Here is a 27,878-nt window from a genome sequence, read left to right on the forward strand (position 1 = left end):
TGTTTCAAAATTGTTAAAAGTTAGTAGGTAGTGTTACTGTTTCCTTGGTGATGTGGAAATATAAAATAAACAATATAAATATAATACGAATCCAGTCTTCACTTAGTCATTCATACATCAATTACATTTACATTTACATTTAAGTCATTTAGCAGACGCTCTTATCCAGAGCGACTTACAAATTGGTGCTTTCACCTTATGACATCCAGTGGAACAGCCACTTTACAATAGTGCATCTAAATCTTTTAAGGGGGTGAGAAGGATTACTTTATCCTATCCTAGGTATTCCTGAAAGAGGTGGGGTTTCAGGTGTATATGACCTTTTTAAATCATCTGATTTCATCTGATTTCATCTGAACACATCTACTGAGACCTTTTTAAATCATCTGAACACATCTACTGTGACCTTTTTAAAACATCTGATTTCATCTGAACACATCTACTGAGACCTTTTAACACATCTGATTTCATCTGAACACATCTACTGAGACCTTTTTAAAACATCTGATTTCATCTGAACACATCTACTGAGACCTTTTAACACATCTACTGTGACCTTTTAACACATCTACTGTGACCTTTTAACACATCTACTGTGACCTTTTAACACATCTACTGTGACCTTTTAACACATCTACTGAGACCTTTTTAAATCATCTGATTTCATCTGAACACATCTACTGTGACCTTTTTAAATCATCTGATTTCATCTGATTTCATCTGAACACATCCACTGAGACCTTTTTAAAACATCTGATTTCATCTGAACACATCCACTGTGACCTTTTTAAATCATTATAAACAAGAACCTATTCCAAGAAAAGGTTCAAACCTTCCTGGTAAACGCAGTAATACACTGAGACGTCGTCACGTTTTGGATGATAACAGCTCCAATACACCGATACAGATATGATACAAAGAAACTCATATTCATATGATGTATTTTCTAGTCAACAACACTTGGAATGAAAGGCTTGAAAAGACAGTCTTTTATTATGCTATATTATATATATATTTAGAAAGCAGAAGATCTAGTCAACAAGGCTTGAAAATACAGTCTTTTATTATGCTCTATTTAATATATATATATATATATATTTAGAAAGCAGAAGATTTTACCACCCTGTAAAAATGACCCAAAGACACTTCAGCTTTTCATTTTTAAATTAAAATTTAGTAAAAAAAGAAAAAAAGTTTGTAAACTTTATTCCACTGAGGTTATGAGGTAATGACTAAAAAAATATACAATTTAATCCATTTTAAATTCAGGCTGTAAGACAACCTTTTTACACAATGTGTAAAAAGGTTCCCCAGGGGTGTGGATCCGTTGTCTCTGTAGACACTCGGTATACGGCAGTAAAAGTAGCCTGGTTACTCATCTGAAAATATTACTTCCTGCTTTTATTACACTGGAACCAAAATGAGAGTTTCTGATTGGTTGTCTTAAATTATTTATTTATTACTAACTAAGTAATTCAAAGAAATGCATAAACAAACAAAGTAAATATAGATTCTTCACCGATCTTTTATACTTTCCCCGGAACATGAAATGTGTTCGTACTAAACAACCCCGTAGCACTCACTTCCGTCATCTTGAAGTGCTTTGAGAGACTAGTCAAGGACCATCTCACCTCCACCCTACCTGACACTCTAGACCCACTCCAATTTGCTTACCACCCCAATAGGTCCACAGACTGGCAATCCCAACCACACTGCACACTGCCCTAACCCATCTGAACAAGAGGAATACCTATGTGAGAATGCTGTTCATCGACTACAGCTCAGCATTTAACACCATAGTACCCTCCAAACTCGTCATCAAGCTCGAGACCCTGGGTCTCAACCCCGCCCTGTGCAACTGGGTACTAGACTTCCTGACGGGCCACCCCAGGTGGTGAGGTAGGTAACAACATCACCCCCGCTGATCCTCAACACTGGGGCCCCACTGAGGGTGCGTTCTGAGCCCTCTTCTGTACTCCCTGTTCACCACGACTGCGTGGCCATGCACACCTCCAACTCAATCATCAAGTTTGCATTTTTTTTTACACTACAGTGGTAGGCTTGATTACCAACAACAATGAGACGGCCTACAGGGAGGAGGTGAGGGCCCTCGGAGTGTGGTGTCAGGAAAATAACCTCACTCGACGTCAACAAAACAAAGGAGATGATTGAAAACAGCAGAGGGAGCACCCCCTATCCATAGGACAGTAGTGGAGAGGGTAGTACGTTTTAAGTTCCTCGGCGTACACATCACGGACAAACTGAATTAGTCCACCTACACAGACAGCGTGGTGAAGAAGGTGAAACAGCGCCTCTTCAACCTCAGGAGGCTGAAGAAATTCGGCTTGTCACCGAAAACACTCACAAACTTTTACAGATGCACAATCGAGAGCATCCTGTCGGGCTGTATCACCACCTGGTACAGCAACTGCTCCGCCCACAACCGTAAGGCTCTCCAAAGGGTAGTGAGGTCTGCACAACGCATCACCAGGGGCAAGCTACCTGCCCTCCAGGACACCTACACCACCCGATGTCACAGGAAGGCCATAAAGATCATCAAGGACAACAACCACCCGAGCCACTGCCTGTTCACCCCGCTATCATCCAGAAGGCGAGGTCAGTACAGGTGCATCAAAGCTGGGACCGAGAGACTGAAAAACAGCTTCTATCTCAAGGCCATCAGACTGTTAAACAGTCACCACTAACATTGAGTGCTGCTGCCAACACACTGACACTGACTCAACTCCAGCCACTTTAATAATGGGAATTGATGGAAATTGATGTAAAAATATATCACTAGCCACTTTAAACAATGCTACCTAATATAATGTTTACATACCCTACATTATTCATCTCATATGTATACGTATATACTGTACTCTATATCATCTACTGCATCTTTATGTAATACATGTATCACTAGCCACTTTAAACTATGCCACTTTGTTTACATACCCTACATTACTCATCTCGTATGTATATACTGTACTCTATACCATCTACTGCATCTTGCCTATGCCGTTCTGTACCATCACTCATTCATATATCTGTGTATAAGGTAGAAGTTGTGGAATTGTTAGGTTAGATTACTCGTTGGTTATTACTGCATTGTCGGAACTAGAAGCACAAGCATTTCGCTACACTCGCATTAACATCTGCTAACCATGTGTATGTGACCAATAACATCTGCTAACCATGTGTATGTGACCATTAACATCTGCTAACCATGTGACCATTAACATCTGCTAATCATGTGTATGGGACCATTAACATCTGCTAACCATGTGTATGTGACCAATAACATCTGCTAACCATGTGGACGTGACCAATAACATCTGCTAACCATGTGTATGTGACCATTAACATCTGCTAACCATGTGACCATTAACATCTGCTAACCATGTGTATGTGACCAATAACATCTGCTAACCATGTGTATGTGACCATTACCATCTGCTAACCATGTGTATGTGACCATTACCATCTGTTAACCATGTGTATGTGACCATTAACATCTGCTAACCATGTGTATGTGACCATTAACATCTGCTAACCATGTGTATGTGACCAATAACATCTGCTAACCATGTGTATGTGACCATTAACATCTGCTAACCATGTGTATGTGACCAATAACATCTGCTAACCATGTGTATGTGACCAATAACATCTGCTAACCATGTGTATGTGACCATTAACATCTGCTAACCATGTGTATGTGACCAATAACATCTACTAACCATGTGTATGTGACCATTAACATCTGCTAACCATGTGTATGTGACCATTAACATCTGCTAACCATGTGACCAATAACATCTGCTAACCATGTGTATGTGACCAATAACATCTGCTAACCATGTGACCAATAACATCTGCTAACCATGTATGTATGTGACCATTAACATCTGCTAACCATGTGTATGTGACCATTAACATCTGCTAACCATGTGATCAATAACATCTGCTAACCATGTGTATGTGACCATTAACATCTGCTAACCATGTGTATGTGACCATTAACATCTGCTAACCATGTGACCAATAACATCTGCTAACCATGTGTATGTTACCAATAACATCTGCTAACCATGTGACCATTAACATCTGCTAACCATGTGTATGTGACCATTAACATCTGCTAACCATGTGTATGTGACCATTAACATCTGTTAACCATGTGACCATTAACATCTGCTAACCATGTGACCAATAACATCTGCTAACCATGTGACCAATAACATCTGCTAACCATGTGTATGTGACCAATAACATCTGTTAACCATGTGACCAATACATTTGATTTGATCTTCCAAGCTGTTCTGCGTAACAGGCCACCCATATCATGATGCAATACTTTGCTGTCTTGCTCGTCACATGCTGCCGAAAAGATAAAGTTCTGTGAGGTGGAAGAAATTCCTTTGTTCTCTATGAAAATGTACCGGCCTCTTATACTGTGTGGCCATGTGGCTGGGTCTCCTCCTCAGGAATTTATGACCTCTCTCTCACAGCAGCCTAGTTGTAGGGGGCTGGTATATATATATCCAAATAGGGCAACGTCATGACAGGAGTCACAATGTATTCCGCTACCAACCTCAGCATTTTACCATCCAGGTTGTCGGTACCAGGTGGTTTGTCCTTATCTACAGATAGCAACCATTTGTTCCACATCCATTTTCAAAGCTACAGTGTTTGTCTTTCATTATTTGGTCCATTATGAATATGAAGGCACAGAATTTCGTTGTTTATCTAAGTTACCGAAGTTGGCTTATCTTGTCAACAAAAAGTGATTAAAGTGGTTCCATGGTATCAAATACATCAAACGTGTAGCAGCCGGTCGTTGACTAAAGTGGTTGTCAATATCAAAGGGTTTTGTTATGAAGTCGAAGCCCACCTCCTCCCTCCCAAGGCCCGTTCTGTACCTCCTCCCCCCCAAGGCCCGTTCTGTACCTCCTCCCCCAAGGCCCGTTCTGTACCCCCAAGGCCCGTTCTGTACCCCCCCCCAAGGCCCGTTCTGTACCTCCCCCAAGGCCCGTTCTGTACCTCCTCCCCCAAGGCCCGTTCTGTACCTCCTCCCCCAAGGCCCGTTCTGTACCCCCCCAAGGCCCGTTCTGTACCCCCAAGGCCCGTTCTGTACCTCCCCCAAGGCCCGTTCTGTACCTCCTCCCCCAAGGCCCGTTCTGTACCTCCTCCCCCAAGGCCCGTTCTGTACCTCCCCCAAGGCCCGTTCTGTACCTCCTCCCCCAAGGCCCGTTCTGTACCTCCTCCCCCAAGGCCCGTTCTGTACCTCCTTCCCCCAAGGCCCGTTTTGTACCCCCCCAAGGCCCGTTCTGTACCCCCGAAAGGCCCGTTCTGTACCTTGAAGCAGTTTCAGTTGCTTCAAATGCAGCATCCGAATGTTCCTCCCACATCAGACCAACAAGTATTTTTCACATCTTCGACATGACATTCATTGCAAAAAGTCTTGTATGATCGTTTATACACAATTTTAGGTCCAGTCTTTGGAACATTGGCTTTCAAGATATGGCTATTATATTATGATGTGTGGATATAGATTTAGAGCAGATTTCTGTAGTAAATATATGATCAATACAGGTGGATGATTTAGTTCCTGTTCTGTTTGTAAAGGACCTGGTAGGTTGACTGATAACTTTAACTAGAATCTAGGCACTGGTTACTTGCAGCTTCTTATTGAGTGGGCAGCTTGACTACAACCAGTCAATATTTAGGTCATCTAGAAAATATCTCTCTTTGTTGATATCACATATCTTTTCCAACATTTCACACATATAGTCTAAATACTGACTTTTGTCAAATGGTGGTCTATAGAAACTTCCTACATGGCTTTAAGTAGATGAACCTGTAGCCATATTACTTCCACATCATCTGACATGAGATCCTCTCTCAGCCTAACAGGAATATGACTTTGGACATACATGGCAACACCTCCTCCATTATAATGTATATCTTTCCTGTATATTCTATAACCATGTATAGAGAATGTTGTAGTCCTCCATTAGAATTTATATATTTCCTGTATATTCTATAACCATGTATAGAGAATGTTGTAGTCCTTCTTCAGTTCCTCAGATTGCTGAAAGCGAATGTTGTTAAATCCAACGTGAGTGACAATGGTGCCAATATTCGAATAGTTGTCTAGAACTGTGGGTAGAAGGGAGTAGATGTCTTGGATACGGGCACCTGGGTGACAGTGGACCTTGGTCAGATAGTTGTCTAGAACTGTGGGTAGAAGGGAGTAGATGTCTTGGATATGGGCGCCTGGGTGACAATGGACCTTGGTCAGGCTGCAGGCAGTCCAATATCTCTCACTATCAAGCTGCCCAATATGATGGTGGTGGTGATGGAATCCGATGGGGAAGGAAGAGGGGGTACAGAACGGGCCTGCCTTGGGCAGGGGGGAGGAGGTGGGCTTTACTCATACCTGCCTGACTCACCGCACATGTACCAGAAGCAGCGGATGGTGTCAGAATCCTGGAGGAGACCTTGTTTCCTTTAGTCAGCGACCGGCTGAGCCCCTGGACGGCAGCTGGCTGTTGGTGATCAGGATCAGAGTGTGTCCGTCTCCAGTAAGCTGTTTAATATCTGGATCTGATCGTCCAGGATATATCACCAGACTGCCTTCCACCCAACCTCCTTTGCCTTGCCAGTGTCCAGTCTACCACTGGCTGCGGAGTTGAGCTTACCATATGTCCAGTGACTTGGAGCAGGTCAGTACCGCCCGACTCATCAACCCCTTGGCAGTAGGAGGCCTTCTGAACTTAAATGATGTGTTCCTGGTCTGCGTCAAAGTGCGTCAACGAGAAATGCTTGCCAAATAGTGTGATAGCCAGTCAGTGCTTGCCAAATAGTGTGATAGCCAGTCAGTGCTTGCCAAATAGTGTGATAGCCAGTCAGTGCTTGCCAAATAGTGTGATAGCCAGTCAGTGCTTGCCAAATAGTGTGATAGCCAGTCAGTGCTTGCCAAATAGTGTGATAGCCAGTCAGTGCTTGCCAAATAGTGTGATAGCCAGTCAGTGCTTGCCAAATAGTGTGATAGCCAGTCAGTGCTTGCCAAATAGTGAGATAGCCAGTCAGTGCTTGCCAAATAGTGTGATAGCCAGTCAGTGCTTGCCAAATAGTGAGATATCCAGTCAGTGCTTGCCAAATAGTGAGCCACTATTTCCCTCCAGCTATTAACCATTTATAAGTGCGTATAATATTGAACCCTTTTGTATCATCATGAAACCTTATTTTAAATGTTTGACAGTTAAACAATTATTATTTTCTCACTTTTTGATGCATTATCGCTCCGTCCCAGGAACAGAAGTGGTTTTCAGACCAACATGATGTGTCCCCACGTTTGAAGCCCTGATGATGCATTATCGCTCCGTCCCAGGAACAGAAATGGTTTTCAGACCAACATGAAGTGTCCCCACGTTTGAAGCCCTGATGATGCATTATCGCTCCGTCCCAGGAACAGAAGTGGTTTTCAGACCAACATGATGTGTCCCCACGTTTGAAGCCCTGATGATGCATTATCGCTCCGTCCCAGGAACAGAAGTGGTTTTCAGACCAACATGAAGTGTCCCCACGTTTGAAGCCCTGATGATGCATTATCGCTCCGTCCCAGGAACAGAAGTGGTTTTCAGACCAACATGATGTGTCCCCACGTTTGAAGCCCTGATGATGCATTATCGCTCCGTCCCAGGAACAGAAGTGGTTTTCAGACCAACATGATGTGTCCCCACGTTTGAAGCCCTGATGATGCATTATCGCTCCGTCCCAGGAACAGAAGTGGTTTTCAGACCAACATGAAGTGTCCCCACGTTTGAAGCCCTGATGATGCATTATCGCTCCGTCCCAGGAACAGAAGTGGTTTTCAGACCAACATGAAGTGTCCCCACGTTTGAAGCCCTGATGATGCATTATCGCTCCGTCCCAGGAACAGAAGTGGTTTTCAGACCAACATGAAGTGTCCCCACGTTTGAAGCCCTGATGATGCATTATCGCTCCGTCCCAGGAACAGAAGTGGTTTTCAGACCAACATGAAGTGTCCCCACGTTTGAAGCCCTGATGATGCATTATCGCTCCGTCCCAGGAACAGAAGTGGTTTTCAGACCAACATGAAGTGTCCCCACGTTTGAAGCCCTGATGATGCATTATCGCTCCGTCCCAGGAACAGAAGTGGTTTTCAGACCAACATGATGTGTCCCCACGTTTGAAGCCCTGATGATGCATTATCGCTCCGTCCCAGGAACAGAAGTGGTTTTCAGACCAACATGAAGTGTCCCCACGTTTGAAGCCCTGATGATGCATTATCGCTCCGTCCCAGGAACAGAAGTGGTTTTCAGACCAACATGATGTGTCCCCACGTTTGAAGCCCTGATGATGCATTATCGCTCCGTCCCAGGAACAGAAGTGGTTTTCAGACCAACATGATGTGTCCCCACGTTTGAAGCCCTGATGATGCATTATCGCTCCGTCCCAGGAACAGAAGTGGTTTTCAGACCAACATGAAGTGTCCCCACGTTTGAAGCCCTGATGATGCATTATCGCTCCGTCCCAGGAACAGAAGTGGTTTTCAGACCAACATGAAGTGTCCCCACGTTTGAAGCCCTGATGATGCATTATCGCTCCGTCCCAGGAACAGAAGTGGTTTTCAGACCAACATGAAGTGTCCCCACGTTTGAAGCCCTGATGATGCATTATCGCTCCGTCCCAGGAACAGAAGTGGTTTTCAGACCAACATGATGTGTCCCCACGTTTGAAGCCCTGATGATGCATTATCGCTCCGTCCCAGGAACAGAAGTGGTTTTCAGACCAACATGATGTGTCCCCACGTTTGAAGCCCTGATGATGCATTATCGCTCCGTCCCAGGAACAGAAGTGGTTTTCAGACCAACATGAAGTGTCCCCACGTTTGAAGCCCTGATGATGCATTATCGCTCCGTCCCAGGAACAGAAGTGGTTTTCAGACCAACATGAAGTGTCCCCACGTTTGAAGCCCTGATGATGCATTATCGCTCCGTCCCAGGAACAGAAGTGGTTTTCAGACCAACATGAAGTGTCCCCACGTTTGAAGCCCTGATGATGCATTATCGCTCCGTCCCAGGAACAGAAGTGGTTTTCAGACCAACATGAAGTGTCCCCACGTTTGAAGCCCTGATGATGCATTATCGCTCCGTCCCAGGAACAGAAGTGGTTTTCAGACCAACATGAAGTGTCCCCACGTTTGAAGCCCTGATGATGCATTATCGCTCCGTCCCAGGAACAGAAGTGGTTTTCAGACCAACATGATGTGTCCCCACGTTTGAAGCCCTGATGATGCATTATCGCTCCGTCCCAGGAACAGAAGTGGTTTTCAGACCAACATGAAGTGTCCCCACGTTTGAAGCCCTGATGATGCATTATCGCTCCGTCCCAGGAACAGAAGTGGTTTTCAGACCAACATGATGTGTCCCACGTTTGAAGCCCTGATGATGCATTATCGCTCCGTCCCAGGAACAGAAGTGGTTTTCAGACCAACATGATGTGTCCCCACGTTTGAAGCCCTGATGATGCATTATCGCTCCGTCCCAGGAACAGAAGTGGTTTTCAGACCAACATGAAGTGTCCCCACGTTTGAAGCCCTGATGATGCATTATCGCTCCGTCCCAGGAACAGAAGTGGTTTTCAGACCAACATGAAGTGTCCCCACGTTTGAAGCCCTGATGATGCATTATCGCTCCGTCCCAGGAACAGAAGTGGTTTTCAGACCAACATGAAGTGTCCCCACGTTTGAAGCCCTGATGATGCATTATCGCTCCGTCCCAGGAACAGAAGTGGTTTTCAGACCAACATGAAGTGTCCCCACGTTTGAAGCCCTGATGATGCATTATCGCTCCGTCCCAGGAACAGAAGTGGTTTTCAGACCAACATGAAGTGTCCCCACGTTTGAAGCCCTGATGATGCATTATCGCTCCGTCCCAGGAACAGAAGTGGTTTTCAGACCAACATGATGTGTCCCCACGTTTGAAGCCCTGATGATGCATTATCGCTCCGTCCCAGGAACAGAAGTGGTTTTCAGACCAACATGAAGTGTCCCCACGTTTGAAGCCCTGATGATGCATTATCGCTCCGTCCCAGGAACAGAAGTGGTTTTCAGACCAACATGAAGTGTCCCCACGTTTGAAGCCCTGATGATGCATTATCGCTCCGTCCCAGGAACAGAAGTGGTTTTCAGACCAACATGAAGTGTCCCCACGTTTGAAGCCCTGATGATGCATTATCGCTCCGTCCCAGGAACAGAAGTGGTTTTCAGACCAACATGATGTGTCCCCACGTTTGAAGCCCTGATGATGCATTATCGCTCCGTCCCAGGAACAGAAGTGGTTTTCAGACCAACATGAAGTGTCCCCACGTTTGAAGCCCTGATGATGCATTATCGCTCCGTCCCAGGAACAGAAGTGGTTTTCAGACCAACATGATGTGTCCCCACGTTTGAAGCCCTGATGATGCATTATCGCTCCGTCCCAGGAACAGAAGTGGTTTTCAGACCAACATGATGTGTCCCCACGTTTGAAGCCCTGATGATGCATTATCGCTCCGTCCCAGGAACAGAAGTGGTTTTCAGACCAACATGAAGTGTCCCCACGTTTGAAGCCCTGATGATGCATTATCGCTCCGTCCCAGGAACAGAAGTGGTTTTCAGACCAACATGAAGTGTCCCCACGTTTGAAGCCCTGATGATGCATTATCGCTCCGTCCCAGGAACAGAAGTGGTTTTCAGACCAACATGATGTGTCCCCACGTTTGAAGCCCTGATGATGCATTATCGCTCCGTCCCAGGAACAGAAGTGGTTTTCAGACCAACATGAAGTGTCCCCACGTTTGAAGCCCTGATGATGCATTATCGCTCCGTCCCAGGAACAGAAGTGGTTTTCAGACCAACATGAAGTGTCCCACGTTTGAAGCCCTGATGATGCATTATCGCTCCGTCCCAGGAACAGAAGTGGTTTTCAGACCAACATGAAGTGTCCCCACGTTTGAAGCCCTGATGATGCATTATCGCTCCGTCCCAGGAACAGAAGTGGTTTTCAGACCAACATGATGTGTCCCCACGTTTGAAGCCCTGATGATGCATTATCGCTCCGTCCCAGGAACAGAAGTGGTTTTCAGACCAACATGATGTGTCCCCACGTTTGAAGCCCTGATGATGCATTATCGCTCCGTCCCAGGAACAGAAGTGGTTTTCAGACCAACATGATGTGTCCCCACGTTTGAAGCCCTGATGATGCATTATCGCTCCGTCCCAGGAACAGAAGTGGTTTTCAGACCAACATGATGTGTCCCCACGTTTGAAGCCCTGATGATGCATTATCGCTCCGTCCCAGGAACAGAAGTGGTTTTCAGACCAACATGATGTGTCCCCACGTTTGAAGCCCTGATGATGCATTATCGCTCCGTCCCAGGAACAGAAGTGGTTTTCAGACCAACATGAAGTGTCCCCACGTTTGAAGCCCTGATGATGCATTATCGCTCCGTCCCAGGAACAGAAGTGGTTTTCAGACCAACATGATGTGTCCCCACGTTTGAAGCCCTGATGATGCATTATCGCTCCGTCCCAGGAACAGAAGTGGTTTTCAGACCAACATGAAGTGTCCCCACGTTTGAAGCCCTGATGATGCATTATCGCTCCGTCCCAGGAACAGAAGTGGTTTTCAGACCAACATGATGTGTCCCCACGTTTGAAGCCCTGATGATGCATTATCGCTCCGTCCCAGGAACAGAAGTGGTTTTCAGACCAACATGATGTGTCCCCACGTTTGAAGCCCTGATGATGCATTATCGCTCCGTCCCAGGAACAGAAGTGGTTTTCAGACCAACATGATGTGTCCCCACGTTTGAAGCCCTGATGATGCATTATCGCTCCGTCCCAGGAACAGAAGTGGTTTTCAGACCAACATGATGTGTCCCCACGTTTGAAGCCCTGATGATGCATTATCGCTCCGCCCCAGGAACAGAAGTGGTTTTCAGACCAACATGATGTGTCCCCACGTTTGAAGCCCTGATGATGCATTATCGCTCCGTCCCAGGAACAGAAGTGGTTTTCAGACCAACATGATGTGTCCCCACGTTTGAAGCCCTGATGATGCATTATCGCTCCGTCCCAGGAACAGAAGTGGTTTTCAGACCAACATGATGTGTCCCCACGTTTGAAGCCCTGATGATGCATTATCGCTCCGTCCCAGGAACAGAAGTGGTTTTCAGACCAACATGATGTGTCCCCACGTTTGAAGCCCTGATGATGCATTATCGCTCCGTCCCAGGAACAGAAGTGGTTTTCAGACCAACATGATGTGTCCCCACGTTTGAAGCCCTGATGATGCATTATCGCTCCGTCCAGGAACAGAAGTGGTTTTCAGACCAACATGATGTGTCCCCACGTTTGAAGCCCTGATGATGCATTATCGCTCCGTCCCAGGAACAGAAGTGGTTTTCAGACCAACATGAAGTGTCCCCACGTTTGAAGCCCTGATGATGCATTATCGCTCCGTCCCAGGAACAGAAATGGTTTTCAGACCAACATGATGTGTCCCCACGTTTGAAGCCCTGATGATGCATTATCGCTCCGTCCCAGGAACAGAAATGGTTTTCAGACCAACATGATGTGTCCCCACGTTTGAAGCCCTGATGATGCATTATCGCTCCGTCCCAGGAACAGAAGTGGTTTTCAGACCAACATGATGTGTCCCCACGTTTGAAGCCCTGATGATGCATTATCGCTCCGTCCCAGGAACAGAAATGGTTTTCAGACCAACATGAAGTGTCCCCACGTTTGAAGCCCTGATGATGCATTATCGCTCCGTCCCAGGAACAGAAATGGTTTTCAGACCAACATGAAGTGTCCCCACGTTTGAAGCCCTGATGATGCATTATCGCTCCGTCCCAGGAACAGAAATGGTTTTCAGACCAACATGAAGTGTCCCACGTTTGAAGCCCTGATGATGCATTATCGCTCCGTCCCAGGAACAGAAATGGTTTTCAGACCAACATGATGTGTCCCCACGTTTGAAACCCTGATGATGCACTTACTTACAGCGCCTTCAGAAAGTATCAAACCACCCGCCCAAAAAGTGAGAAAATGTGCAGCTATTGAAAATAAGGTTGCATGATGATACAAGGGTTAAGTGCATTTATAAAAGGTTAATAATACCTTTTTGTAAAGTGTTTGAAGGATTATGAGTGGTACACACCTCATGTCTGTTTATGTGGAGGAGAGAGATGAGTGGTACACACCTCATGTCTGTTTATGTGGAGGAGAGAGATGAGTGGTACACACCTCATGTCTGTTTATGTGGAGGAGAGAGATGAGTGGTGCACACCTCATGTCTGTTTATGTGGAGGAGAGAGATGAGTGGTACACACCTCATGTCTGTTTATGTGGAGGAGAGAGATGAGTGGTGCACACCTCATGTCTGTTTATGTGGAGGAGAGAGATGAGTGGTACACACCTCATGTCTGTTTATGTGAAGGAGAGAGATGAGTGGTGCACACCTCATGTCTGTTTATGTGAAGGAGAGAGATGAGTGGTCCACACCTCATGTCTGTTTATGTGGAGGAGAGAGATGAGTGGTCCACACCTCATGTCTGTTTATGTGGAGGAGAGAGATGAGTGGTCCACACCTCATGTCTGTTTATGTGGAGGAGAGAGATGAGTGGTGCACACCTCATGTCTGTTTATGTGAAGGAGAGAGATGAGTGGTACACACCTCATGTCTGTTTATGTGGAGGAGAGAGATGAGTGGTGCACACCTCATGTCTGTTTATGTGAAGGAGAGAGATGAGTGGTCCACACCTCATGTCTGTTTATGTGGAGGAGAGAGATGAGTGGTCCACACCTCATGTCTGTTTATGTGAAGGAGAGAGATGAGTGGTCCACACCTCATGTCTGTTTATGTGGAGGAGAGAGAGAGAGAGAAACAGAGAGATATAGAGAGTGATTTAACAAGCCTTTATTGTGCAATTCAGGAATCCACAGGTTAAATTCAATGTGACAGCCTCAGGATCAAGAGAAAGACCACATTTCATCTGATTGCATGTCAGCTTTTCTCACACGGGGAAGAGCAGAAAGACAGTGAAGATACTGTGTTTATCGTGATCCTCATAGAGCCTAAAGCCTGAATCCAGTTCCATGTAGATCACATCCCTTTCCTCCAGCTCTAGAATCACTGCAGTGGATACATACTGGTGATCTGCTACATTCCTCTGACCTGCCCACATTATGTGGTACTTGCCATTCTTTTTCATGGAGACACCCACCCTTTTTGAGATGCGGTCGTCCATACCAGTGAATCTGATGTAGTAGACACCTCTCACTGGTGCTGTGAAGGCCCCTGTAACTGGGCTGTAGGCATTACCAATATTAGTGATGACATTGTTGTACACTAGTGTGACAGCAGTATTGAAGGGTCCCACTGGACGACCTAAAGCAGCAGAGAAGGCTACCTTCGGTCTGTCTGTGTTCTCTCTCTTCAGCTCATCCACCTCCTGCTCACTGGAACTCAGTCTGGCCTCCTGTTCGAACCGCTCTGCATCTTGGTCTTGGTTCTTCGACCTCGACGCGTGCCAGTCTAGTACGCAACTCTCCATTCTCTCTCTACCTTTTTTTACAATACTACAATCAGCAACATCACTACAGTAATTACTATAGTAAATACTACAATCAGCTAAATCACTACAGTAATTACTATAGTAAATACTACAATCAGCTAAATCACTACAGTAATTACTATAGTAAATACTACAATCAGCAACATCACTACAGTAATTACTATAGTAAATACTACAATCAGCAACATCACTACAGTAATTACTATAGTAAATACTACAATCAGCAACATCACTACAGTAATTACTATAGTAAATACTACAATCAGCAACATCACTACAGTAATTACTATAGTAAATACTACAATCAGCTAAATCACTACAGTAATTACTATAGTACATACTACAGTTTGTTTACTACAGTATTTAACTGTAAATGCTACAGTATACTAGTCATGTCGGCAAAAACAGTACAGTGAAAACTACAGTAAAGTCTGCAAGGAATACTATAATATTTAGACCATATTATAAACTCTGTGGTTCGAGCCCTGAATGCTGATTGGCTGACAGCCGTGGTATATCAGACCGTATGATAAAACATGTCTTTTTACTGCTCTAACTACGTTGGTAACCAGTTCATTTTACATTTACATTTAAGTCATTTAGCAGACGCTCTTATCCAGAGCGACTTACAAATTGGTGCATTCACCTTATGACCTCCAGTGGAACAGTAGTGCATCTAAATCTTTTCAGGGGGAGGGGGGGTGAGAGGGATTACTTTATCCTATCCTAGGTATTCCTTAAAGAGGTGGGGTTTCAGGTGTCTCCGGAAGGTGGTGATTGACTCCGCTGTCCTGGCGTCGTGAGGGAGTTTGTTCCACCATTGGGGGGCCAGAGCAGCGAACAGTTTTGACTGGGCTGAGCGGGAACTGTACTTCCTCAGTGGTAGGGAGGCGAGCAGGCCAGAGGTGGATGAACGCAGTGCCCTTGTTTGGGTGTAGGGCCTGATCAGAGCCTGGAGGTACTGAGGTGCCGTTCCCTCACAGCTCCGTAGGCAAGCACCATGGTCTTGTAGCGGATGCGAGCTTCAACTGGAAGCCAGTGGAGGGAGCGGAGGAGCGGGGTGACGTGAGAGAACTTGGGAAGGTTGAACACCAGACGGGCTGCGGCGTTCTGGATGAGTTGTAGGGGTTTAATGGCACAGGCAGGGAGCCCAGCCAACAGCGAGTTGCAGTAATCCAGACGGGAGATGACAAGTGCCTGGATTAGGACCTGCGCCGCTTCCTGTGTGAGGCAGGGTCGTACTCTGCGGATGTTGTAGAGCATGAACCTACAGGAACGGGCCACCGCCTTGATGTTAGTTGAGAACGACAGGGTGTTGTCCAGGATCACGCCAAGGTTCTTAGCGCTCTGGGAGGAGGACACAATGGAGTTGTCAACCGTGATGGCGAGATCATGGAACGGGCAGTCCTTCCCGGGAGGAAGAGCAGTTCCGTCTTGCCGAGGTTCAGCTTGAGGTGGTGATCCGTCATCCACACGGATATGTCTGCCAGACATGCAGAGATGCGATTCGCCACCTGGTCATCAGAAGGGGGAAAGGAGAAGATTAATTGTGTGTCGTCTGCATAGCAATGATAGGAGAGACCATGTGAGGTTATGACAGAGCCAAGTGACTTGGTGTATAGCGAGAATAGGAGAGGGCCTAGAACAGAGCCCTGGGGGACACCAGTGGTGAGAGCACGTGGTGTGGAGACGGATTCTCGCCACGCCACCTGGTAGGAGCGACCTGTCAGGTAGGACGCAATCCAAGCGTGGGCCGCGCCGGAGATGCCCAACTCGGAGAGGGTGGAGAGGAGGATCTGATGGTTCACAGTATCGAAGGCAGCCGATAGGTCTAGAAGGATGAGAGCAGAGGAGAGAGAGTTAGCTTTAGCAGTGCGGAGCGCCTCCGTGATACAGAGAAGAGCAGTCTCAGTTGAATGACTAGTCTTGAAACCTGACTGATTTGGATCAAGAAGGTCATTCTGAGAGAGATAGCGGGAGAGCTGGCCAAGGACGGCACGTTCAAGAGTTTTGGAGAGAAAAGAAAGAAGGGATACTGGTCTGTAGTTGTTGACATCGGAGGGATCGAGTGTAGGTTTTTTCAGAAGGGGTGCAACTCTCGCTCTCTTGAAGACGGAAGGGACGTAGCCAGCGGTCAGGGATGAGTTGATGAGCGAGGTGAGGTAAGGGAGGAGGTCTCCGGAAATGGTCTGGAGAAGAGAGGAGGGGATAGGGTCAAGCGGGCAGGTTGTAGGGCGGCCGGCCGTCACAAGACGCGAGATTTCATCTGGAGAGAGGGGAGAAAGAGGTCAGAGCACAGGGTAGGGCAGTGTGAGCAGAACCAGCGGTGTCGTTTGACTTAGCAACGAGGATCGGATGTCGTCGACCTTCTTTTTCAAAATGGTTGACGAAGTCATCTGCAGAGAGGGAGGAGGGGGGGAGGGGGAGGAGGATTCAGGAGGGAGGAGAAGGTTGCAAAGAGCTTCCTAGGGTTAGAGGCAGATGCTTGGAATTTAGAGTGGTAGAAAGTGGCTTTAGCAGCAGAGAGAGAAGAGGAAAATGTAGAGAGGAGGGAGTGAAAGGATGTCAGGTCCGCAGGGAGGCGAGTTTTCCTCCATTTCCGCTCGGCTGCCCGGAGCCCTGTTCTGTGAGCTCGCAATGAGTCGTCGAGCCACGGAGCGGGAGGGAGGACCGAGCCGGCCTGGAGGATAGGGGACATAGAGAGTCAAAGGATGCAGAAAGGGAGGAGAGGAGGGTTGAGGAGGCAGAATCAGGAGATAGGTTGGAGAAGGTTTGAGCAGAGGGAAGAGATGATAGGATGGAAGAGGAGAGAGTAGCGGGGAGAGAGAGCGAAGGTTGGGACGGCGCGATACCATCCGAGTAGGGGCAGTGTGGGAAGTGTTGGATGAGAGCGAGAGGGAAAAGGATACAAGGTAGTGGTCGGAGACTTGGAGGGGAGTTGCAACTTGAGGTTAGTGGAAGAACAGCATCTAGTAAAGATGAGGTCGAGCGTATTTCCTGCCTTGTGAGTAGGGGGAAGGTGAGAGGGTGAGGTCAAAAGAGGAGAGGAGTGGAAAGAAGGAGGCAGAGAGGAATGAGTCAAAGGTAGGCGTGGGGAGGTTAAAGTCGCCCAGAACTGTGAGAGGTGAGCCGTCCTCAGGAAAGGAGCTTATCAAGGCATCAAGCTCATTGATGAACTCTCCGAGGGAACCTGGAGGGCGATAAATGATAAGGATGTTAAGCTTGAAAGGGCTGGTAACTGTGACAGCATGGAATTCAAAGGAGGCGATAGACAGATGGGTAAGGGGAGAAAGAGAGAATGACCACTTGGGAGAGATGAGGATCCCGGTGCCACCACCCCGCTGACCAGAAGCTCTCGGGGTGTGCGAGAACACGTGGGCAGACGAAGAGAGAGCAGTAGGAGTAGCAGTGTTGTCTGTGGTGATCCATGTTTCCGTCAGTGCCAAGAAGTCGAGGGACTGGAGGGAGACATAGGCGGAGATGAACTCTGCCTTGTTGGCCGCAGATCATAATAGCAACAATAAGGCACCTCGGGGGTTTGTGATATATGGCCAATATGCCACGGCTACGGACTGTGTCCAGGCACTCTGCGTTGCGTCGTACATAAGAACAGCCCTTAACCGTGGTATATTGGCCATATACCACACCCACATGTGCCTTATTGCTTAAGTATACTATAGTATTTTTTCATGTGGGACACACCCAATGCACCCACCTCCTACCAACACACACATTCTCTAATCCCTCCCCATTACGTCAGTCTATTATCATACCCCTAAGGCTGGTAGTTCATCCCAGAACCATGCCTCAGTAGCCCTCTCTCTCCGTGTAAAACAGCACTGATGTTATCTACTGACCCTGGAAAGAGAGGAGCTGCTGTTTGCTGCTGAGGGTGCTTCACTCGCCCGGCTTGCCCCGAGCACACACACACACACACACACACATACACACACACACACGCATAAACTCTCTCTCACACACACACACACACATACACATACACACACACACACATACACATACACACATACACACACACACACACATACATACATAAACTCTCTCACACACACATACACACACATACATAAACTCTCTCTCACACACACACACACACACACACACACCACACACACACACCCCACTACATAAGCCAGGTTCTGCCCGGAATACCAAGTAGAGAGACGACAGAGAGGGATAGAAGACCTGCCTTTGTGATGCTGTATGACTGTAGCCAGGCTGAAGACACAGTGCCATGCTGACCCCTGGTGGCAGCTACGGAGAACTGCAACACTAACAGGTTCCAGTCTACAGCAAGAGAGGAGTGTTTCACAAAGAATAGATGTTAGGAAGTGCTTCATTTGTAAATCGGGAGGTGTCGGAAGAAAAAGTGAGCGCGAGGAGGGGGGGGTGACCTGGCGGGCTCTGAGGCTTGAAAAAACGAACTTTCTAGTAAAGCATTGGATGCATATCGTAGCATTTGCGTAGTGACATAGAGCAGTATAGTAGAGGCACATGCAGAACCCAGCTAGTGGATCTGGGCTGATTCCAGATTAGAGTCGGGGCACTCGGCTGAGAGTCAGACTCGACCGACGTGATGATTCGAATGTATTGCTAGGGGCTCGGGCCGATTCCGGTGTGAGTTATCTGGCCCAAATGTATTACTTGGGGCTCGGGCCGATTCCGGTGTGAGTTATCTGGCCCAAATGTATTGCTAGGGGCTCGGGCCGATTCCGGTGTGAGTTATCTGGCCCAAATGTATTACTTGGGGCTCGGGCCAAATGTGGCGACTCTCTGACAGATGATTACACGGGCTGCTTTACATAACTAACATTTCATTATTTATTTTAACATATTTTCTCATTGTTTCTGGGATCAAAAAATAAAATGAACATTGAAATTAAATTATTTAAGTGTCTTTCCTGTTTAAGTAGTATTTTTGTATTTTTGATATTTAAAAAACTTTGTGGATGGGGCCTCCCAAGTGGCGGTCTATGACGCTGCACTGGAGAGCGGTTTGCTGATGTCAGCATTGTGAACAGAGTGCCCCATGGTGGGGTTATGGTATGGGCAGGCAGGCATAAGCTCCAGACAACAAACACAATTGCATTTTATTGATGTCAATTTGAATGCACAGAGATACCGTTACGAGATCCTGAGGCCCATTGTCCTGCCATTCATCCACCACCATCACCTTATTTGTCAGCTTTAAATGATCCAATGACTATGAGGTTAAAGGTCAGACTATCAGCTTTAAATGACCCAATATGAGGTTAAAGGTCAGACTATCAGCTTTAAATGATCCAATATGAGGTTAAAGGTCAGACTATCAGCTTTAAATGATCCAATGACTATGAGGTTAAAGGTCAGACTATCAGCTTTAAATGATCCAATGACTATGAGGTTAAAGGTCAGACTATCAGCTTTAAATGATCCAATGACTATGAGGTTAAAGGTCAGACTATCAGCTTTAAATGACCCAATGACTATGAGGTTAAAGGTCAGACTGTCAGCTTTAATTTGAGGGTATTTTCATCCATATCTGGTGAACTGGTTATAAATTACAGCACGTTTTGTACAGAGCCCCACATTTTAGGGGACCAAAAGTATTGTGATAAATTCACTTATGTCTATTAAAGTAGTCAGAAGTAGAGTATTTTTTTCTATTCTAGTTCTCAGTTTTTACCTTTAGTCTATTTCTAAAAAGGTACTGGATCGTTTCTCTCCAAATGCCGCCCTGTTCCCTTGAAAGTGCACTACTTTTGACCAGACGCCGAGGCACATAGTACCATGTCGATATATTAGATATATTTGGATTGAAGGTGAAAGCCAAATGATTTCACAACTTCTTTTTTTGAATAGGCAGTGAGAATTAATGTTCATCATTGTTGCTTATCAGGAATATGATGTGCCGAGGACCATGGCAATAGAGGTGTGGTTATAAGGCCTTGTGGGTAATGGGTATCGGGGTTGAAAGACCACATATAGACTGTTGAATGGCTATTTTTGAACTTCTAGAAGCGTCAATATCGATGTAACAATGTTAATATAAGCATTTCTATACATTGTTGGATCCTGTATTTTACATTATAGCCATTAGCATATATATGATTAAATATTATCTGATGTTGGTTGTGTGAGGTGTCTGCATTTGTGCACTGGAGCATCATTATGAGATTAAACAACTGCTTGCTACTTGCCTGTTTGTGTGTGACAAGAACTGAGTAACATGGTGTGACCTGCATGTTGCAAAACTGTAGATAACAGCCCAGCAGATGCTTTGTCCTTGTGTTTGTATGTAACAATATTGAGCACATGGTGTGACTTGCTGTATCTTACAAAGTTGTGATAGGGAGGGGTGGTCATCACGAGGTTTAACTGAGATGGAAAAATACTGAACAACACAATAGCAGGAACTGAGCAACTGTTATAACTAGGCTGCGATACCAGAACAGTAAGGATCTATACATCGACGGAGGGAGGACTCCAAGAAGCGCCAAGAGGCGGGGACCCGCCTGAGCGCCTGCGATAGGCTGGGCAAGTCTAAACCACGCCCAGTCTCTACTGTGATAGGCCAACAGACGGGTTCGCCTATGTCCATCACAGTATAAGAACACTGTTTACATACATCTTGTCAGTTCTCTGTTCTGCCCTGCGTGGCATTACAGTGAGCCCGTATATACGAAAGTTGCATTTGCCATTTATTACTTAGCTAATAAAAAATACATAGTATAAAATCGGTGACTCATTGTTATATTTATCCTGATACCAGATTCGAATTTACGCAACTCTAACAACATACACTTGTTTTCTGCCATGAACCTTTATACACCCCTAGGAAACCTTTGTAAGAGGTCAACTCGGGTCATAGAGTCCCCAAAATATATTTGTGTTGTTTTTTGTGGCTCAGTCTTATGGCTTGGCACAAATTATCCTATGCATGAATTAAACATAATTCTGCAATCCCCCTGGTGGCCATGGGGTGCTCAGTAGCAACACCAACAGTTGGCTTTTCCCCCAAACGTTGATGATAAAAAAAAATCAAGAATAGATTAACATATCCGAACGTTATTTGACATGAAGGTTTAGTAAGGGGTCCTTATTAAATCAAAAGAACACATGTCAAACTTAAATAGTTATGACGAAAAACACCTTTCAAAAAGTGCACTACTTCAGACATTGAATTGGCATGTGCTGATGCAGTACAGCGTTATGTATGTCCTAATGAATCTACACATCATTCTACACATCAATTAGAATGATAAGAGCGAAGATATTTATTTTTAAAAAACGGTTAGGGTTAGTAAAAGAAAACTACAAAATGGCGTCACATTTGTAGTTCACAACTTTTCCGGTTTCTGTAAGAAGATTTTATCTGTTACATAAATTATTTAATAGAATCCGACAACGTTTACGACATTCAAATGAAAGTAACATTGCGCAAGAATAATTTAGGAATAGTTTAAAAATGTTTAAAAATAAAATCAGAAAATTCAGGAACGTAGTTTATTACGTCACGGGCATAGCGACGCACAAAACCAAAACAAACCGACTGAACGACCAAACCGACGACGTGTCCGAACAACACAGATATATATACGTGCATGTTCACAGTTCTCCCACTATGTCAGACCTGCCTGCATAACTTTCATTTACTTCATCTAATTTTAGTAATAATACGGTGTTGCTAATAGTATCGATACGAGTTGGTCACTTGCAACCGGCCTGTTCAGGATGGGACAACCCCCATTTCAATAGGAACATTTCCACGTTTGTAGCTTTACACACAAGGCTATGCATTATTCTTCCCAGAAGATGTCATGGGTCATAATTGGGTCAGAATAATCAAATACAATAATCACTTCAATCATTATGTGTCCATAGTTTTGATGATTCATTGCGAGTGCCTGTAGATTCTAGGCAACATTTTTCAACTAACCGGTTTCATCTGCAGCTGATGGGAGAGTCAGTTATTGTACAAGTAAAGTAGCCCTCTGGAAAACTACTTGAGAGTCTAGAAGTAACGGGTCAAAGTACTCAGTACTAGTTCAGCTTTTGTACATCTCATTCATACATAAGGAATCGTTGACTTAAAATAGGGTGACCAGACGTCCCAGTTTTCCGTGGCCTGTCCCCGGCTGGAGATTCCCCGTTTTTAATTGTGCGTTAAAAACAGACTGCAAAGTGAAATAATATTTTACGTGGCAAGAAAGACCGGGCATCAGAGTCAACCGGTTGACGTCTCAATCTTGTTGTGCTTGTTTTGTCCAGCAGAGGGGCCGCTCGCGACAGCAGCTTCATTCACTCTTCTTCTTCTACTAACTATTTGCTCGCGCCAGTTTTAGAGGAAACTGCTGTGGAAAACTCGGCCGGAAGTGTCAAGTGAATCCATAACATCACCACAAACGTCTTTTCAAGACAGGTAAGTTACACTCGTTTGAGATACTAGCTAATGATGTTCTTTCACAACTTATTTTATAGTTAAATGGTCTGCGTTATATGGTTTTAAATAGGTTATGCTAGCTAACATTAGCTATGTCGACTAAGTTATCTACATCGGTTAGCCAGCTGCTGTCATGGTAACGAGGTTAAAAAACGTTCACATGTAAACATGCAGTGGACGGGCTATTTTGAAAATATGATTATATTAAATTAATGCACAATTAATTATGAGAATATTTATATGTATGTTACAATTGTAATGGTTTGGCATTATAAGTAGTGTGAAAATATATTTAGACATTTTCATGGATAACATTAGCATAATGTTTTCTGTTAGAGAGTGGAGAGGAGGAAGACTGGATAGGAAGAAGAGTGAGACAGAGGAGGAAAGGTTAAGATATGATTACAGAGCCTGACATTTTATTATTACAAACAATGTTTTTGAGATAAAATACAAAATGAGGCAAGCAATGGGAATCTGTTAACCAAAGTATTTTATCTAATAGTGTTCTATTTATTATTAAAGATTGGAGAAGGACAAATGAAGGGAGTAAAAAGAGTGAAGCGAGGAGAGTGTGGAAGAGTGAGGTGGAAAGGTGAAGAGAAGGAAAGGAAGAAAGATCTGGAAGATGATTGGAGGAGAAGAAAAAGTTGAGAGTAAGAAGAGTGACACAAGGAGAGTGAAGAAGAGCAGACAGAGGAGGAACAATGGCTATTTCCTAGAAACAGAAATGCCATTTTAATGACAACATGATGAGATAATTTCCATTCATTCGCTCAGGCCAAGACGATAGAATGGTTCACTGCACCCTTTGTCATTCCTCTCTTTCAATTGGCAGCCGGAGAAGAACGGCAGTGGTAGAACATCAGACTAAAAAGCATAAAGCCTCTCTGATTGGCCGTGTTGGTTTGCCCTCTGTCACCACATTCTTCAAGAAGGTAGAGCCTTCCCAAGAAGAATATAGTTTAGCTGTACAGGAGGGTGTCTTTGTACACCACACTATGCGACACAATCATAGTTACAGATCTATGGACTGCACAGCACAACTGACACGGAAGCTTTATGAGCCGAAGTGTACATGTGCTAGGACAAAATGTGACGTCACAGTGAGTAACGTGTTAGCAACATGGGCAACTACTTTGGTACCACAGGAGCGAGACCAGGTTGAATTTGTGTCCCTGTCCATTGATGCGTCCAATCATGGACATGTAAAGCTGCTGCCAATAGTAGTCAGATATTGTAAGATATATGGTGGCAACACATCTGTGGAAACAAAACTGCTTGATTGTGTTGAATTGAAAGCAGAAACAGCAGAGGAGATTGCAGCTGAGGTCCTGGTGGTCATCCAAAAATGTAACCTGGAAAACAAAGTCGTGGCATTCTCTGCCGAAAACACACATACCTTCTTTGAATCATTCTTCACTGCGGCTGTGAACTACTTGCAGGCATTGGGAAAGCACACAGATAATCTAAAAGATGTACTTTGTCTCCTTTTAAAAAGGCAACCTCAGCGTGAAGAGATCCAGAAGGCAGCAGCCACACTGCAGGAAAAATGCCCCCATGTGACCATCAATGAGGATGCATTGTTTGACGAGGTTACTGGCCTGCAAGAGTTCCTAAAGGGGGGGATCGCTTGAAGAATGGAAAACATTGGAGACACCGCTTAGTCAGAGATGGAGTTACCCACTTCAAAGAGAACCACATCCCACACACTAACCTGGCTAGATTAGCGTCTGTTGTCATGTGCTGACCTGGAAGTAATACACCAGTCGAGAGAGTGTTCTCCCAAATGAATGATATATGGACAGCAGCAAGAAATAGGTTCACTGTTCCTGCCATCAAGGCCATGCTTATTGTGAAGACAAACTTCAACCTCCCCTGCCAGGAGTATATAATAGATAATAACATTGGATATTTAATGATATATTGATATTATATATAATAGATAATAACATTGGATATTGTAATGATATATTGACCTCCGACCTGTAAATGTCCCCGGTTTTAATTTCAGAAATCTGGTCACCTTAACTTAAAATCCCATGACTAATGTACTGATGTAGCTCCATGGGAGGAGTGAAACCCGCAGACACTCGGCTCACCGTGGAATGAGTTGGACACATGCTAGTGTATGTTTACATTTACTCTGTTTACAAACATTGGAGTAGAACAAAAACATCAATTTTGGGATCTGATGGGGCAGTTGAACTATATTCATGAGGCATTTATAAATGATATTCTTCAAGCATCCACAAGTGGATGTATCAACTGCAGATTGGCCATTTAAAGGGATCGGACCTGGTCATGTGACCTGGTCATGTGACCGGGCAAAAGCAGTAACAGAGGAGCGCCCTTCTCCAATCTGTACCACATGATCACATTGTCAACAAGGAAGAAACATAAACCTTTATTTTCCATAAAATGTTCAAACTATTTTTCCTTATGAAGGCAGATAAAGCACATCTACAAAACAAATGGAATCACTTTCCACCCAATGCAAACTGCACCCACCCAAACGAACAGCGTCAGTCTGGGACAGATTCCTCGTCATCAGAGCTGTAGTGGATGATGTCATCTAGGTCCTCTTCCAGGAGGTCATCTATGAAGTTATCTTCTAGGAGGGAGGTGTCTTGGCCCTTAGCTTTGCTGTATACCAGTTTGACAGAGTCCTGGTGTCCTGCTGACTCTCCTCTGAAGCATGGAGAAGAGACCTCTGCTCCCAGCTCCCGACTGATTAAATTGCCAACCTGACACCAACAATCGTAATGTGTCGGGTAAATACAATGAAGTATTCCTTAAATACAATATCAATTACAAGGTGCCAACATCAATACATATTAATGAACGTTCCCCTACTACTAATACAATGACGTATTCCTTAAATACAATATCAATTACAGGGTGCCAACATCAATACATATTAATGAACGTTCCCCTACTTTGCCTGCTTAGGTCAGGTGCCACATGTGAAGCAAGGTCTTGCACATTCTCCGATCCCCTCTTTAGGCTTTCCCAGTGCTGCTGGACTTCCTTTAGGACAATTACCTCTTCCTCCTTCAGCCGTCTCAGGAGCATCACCCGGTCAAAGGCTATTGTCTTTGTGAGTAGGTCAGCTGTAAATTCAGAAGAATGCAATGTGTATTTGTAACTTTAATGGCAGTGTGGTCTGTGTTTGAGCAACTGAACAAACACAGATAACAAAACAGAAACATAGTTATTGTGACACACAAACATACTTACTTTGTCCGTGCAGCTCCCGAGGCCGTGCAGCTCCCGAGGCCACTCAGCTCCCGAGGCCACGCAGCTCCCGAGGCCACTCAGCTCCCGAGGCCACTCAGCTCCCGAGGCCACTCAGCTCCCGAGGCCACTCAGCTCCCGAGGCCACTCAGCTCCCAGGGCCACTCAGCTCCCAAGGCCACTCAGCTCCCAGGGCCACTCAGCTCCCAGGGCCACTCAGCTCCCAGGGCCACTCAGCTCCCAAGGCCACGCAGCTCCCAAGGCCACGTAGCTCCCAAGGCCGCGCAGCTCCCAGGGCCACTCAGCTCCCGAGGCCACTCGGCTCCCGAGGCCACTCGGCTCCCGGGGCCACTCGGCTCCCAGGACCACTCAGCTCCCAAGGCCACTCAGCTCCCAAGGCCACTCAGCTCCCGAGGCCGTGCAGGAAGGTCTGCAGAAAGGATCTCATCTGCAGATGGTTTTGCTGAATCTGGTACAAGGGTGTTGTACTCCTCTGTGGCAGCTGTCAATTTGGCCTTTTCTTCCCATATCTTTCTGCACAGAGGGTCTTTTCTTTCATCCTTCTGTCATCAAAACAAAAGGAGAATGGAATTATTTGTTAAATTGCAAGGCTTTGAAATGAAAGAGAAATGAAGTGTGTGCAATTCAATATTGATGAAATGTACCTGTCTGACGGTAGAGGTTCTGTTTCCTTTGTTTGGTGCTGAGAAACAGGACTTCAATTGTTCTCTGTAGTACCTGAGGACCATCCATGTTCTCATCGTTTCCTCTGAAATACAATAAATCTATAAATGATCAACGTCTCTCCAACGGTAACTAGTTGCACACACTTCCTGGGGGAACATAGGGCCTGTGAAGGTTTCTGTAACAAATTATTTGTTATGTGGGGGGTGAGTGAGCCCCAACCTGGAGAACCAGGGAATGATTTGTTATGTGGGGGGTGAGTGAGCCCCAACCTGGAGAACCAGGGAATGTTTTGTTATGTGGGGGGTGAGTGAGCCCCAACCTGGAGAACCAGGGAATGATTTGTTATGTGGGGAGTGAGTGAGCCCCAACCTGAAGAACCAGGGAATGATTTGTTATGTGGGGGGGTGAGTGAGCCCCAACCTGGAGAACCAGGGAATGATTTGTTATGTGGGGGGTGAGTGAGCCCCAACCTGGAGAACCAGGGAATGATTTGTTATGTGGGGGGTGAGTGAGCCCCAACCTGGAGAACCAGGGAATGTTTTGTCTGCCTCCTACCCTTCAACCTGTCTGGCTTGATTTCACCTGCCGGTGGAATAACCATCTAAGGGTCATTGGAGTACACCCTCGAAGGGTCATTGGAGTACGCCCTCTAAGGGTTAGCTCTCAGGGTCATTGGAGTACACCCTCTCAGGGTCATTGGAGTACACCCTCTAAGGGTTAGAGCTCAGGGTCATTGGAGTACACCCTCTAAGGGTTAGAGCTCAGGGTCATTGGAGTACACCCTCTAATGGTTAGAGCTCAGGGTCATTGGAGTACACCCTCTAAGGGTTAGAGCTCAGGGTCATTGGAGTACACCCTC

The 27,878-nt window shown here is 45.6% G+C and overlaps 1 protein-coding gene and 1 long non-coding RNA gene across 5 annotated transcripts in view; both read left to right on the forward strand.

Moving 5' to 3' along the window:
* The window catches only part of LOC115126308 (myelin-oligodendrocyte glycoprotein-like), a 264,366-nt gene that overhangs the window by 166,623 nt on the left and 69,865 nt on the right, over positions 1-27,878 (forward strand). The window lies entirely within an intron of this gene.
* LOC115126309 (uncharacterized) lies at positions 22,969-27,131 on the forward strand. 4 transcript variants are annotated; one of them, XR_010465238.1, is made up of 4 exons: positions 22,969-23,074; positions 24,597-25,869; positions 26,048-26,195; positions 26,349-27,131. It is a non-coding gene; the product is annotated as an uncharacterized LOC115126309 (long non-coding RNA). The 4 variants fall into 4 exon arrangements; XR_010465235.1 differs by having other exon boundaries at positions 24,597-26,195; XR_010465237.1 differs by having other exon boundaries at positions 24,597-26,195; positions 26,366-27,131.

The sequence above is a fragment of the Oncorhynchus nerka genome, linkage group LG12 (assembly GCF_034236695.1).
Source record: "Oncorhynchus nerka isolate Pitt River linkage group LG12, Oner_Uvic_2.0, whole genome shotgun sequence".
Taxonomy (NCBI): Eukaryota; Metazoa; Chordata; class Actinopteri; order Salmoniformes; family Salmonidae; genus Oncorhynchus; species Oncorhynchus nerka.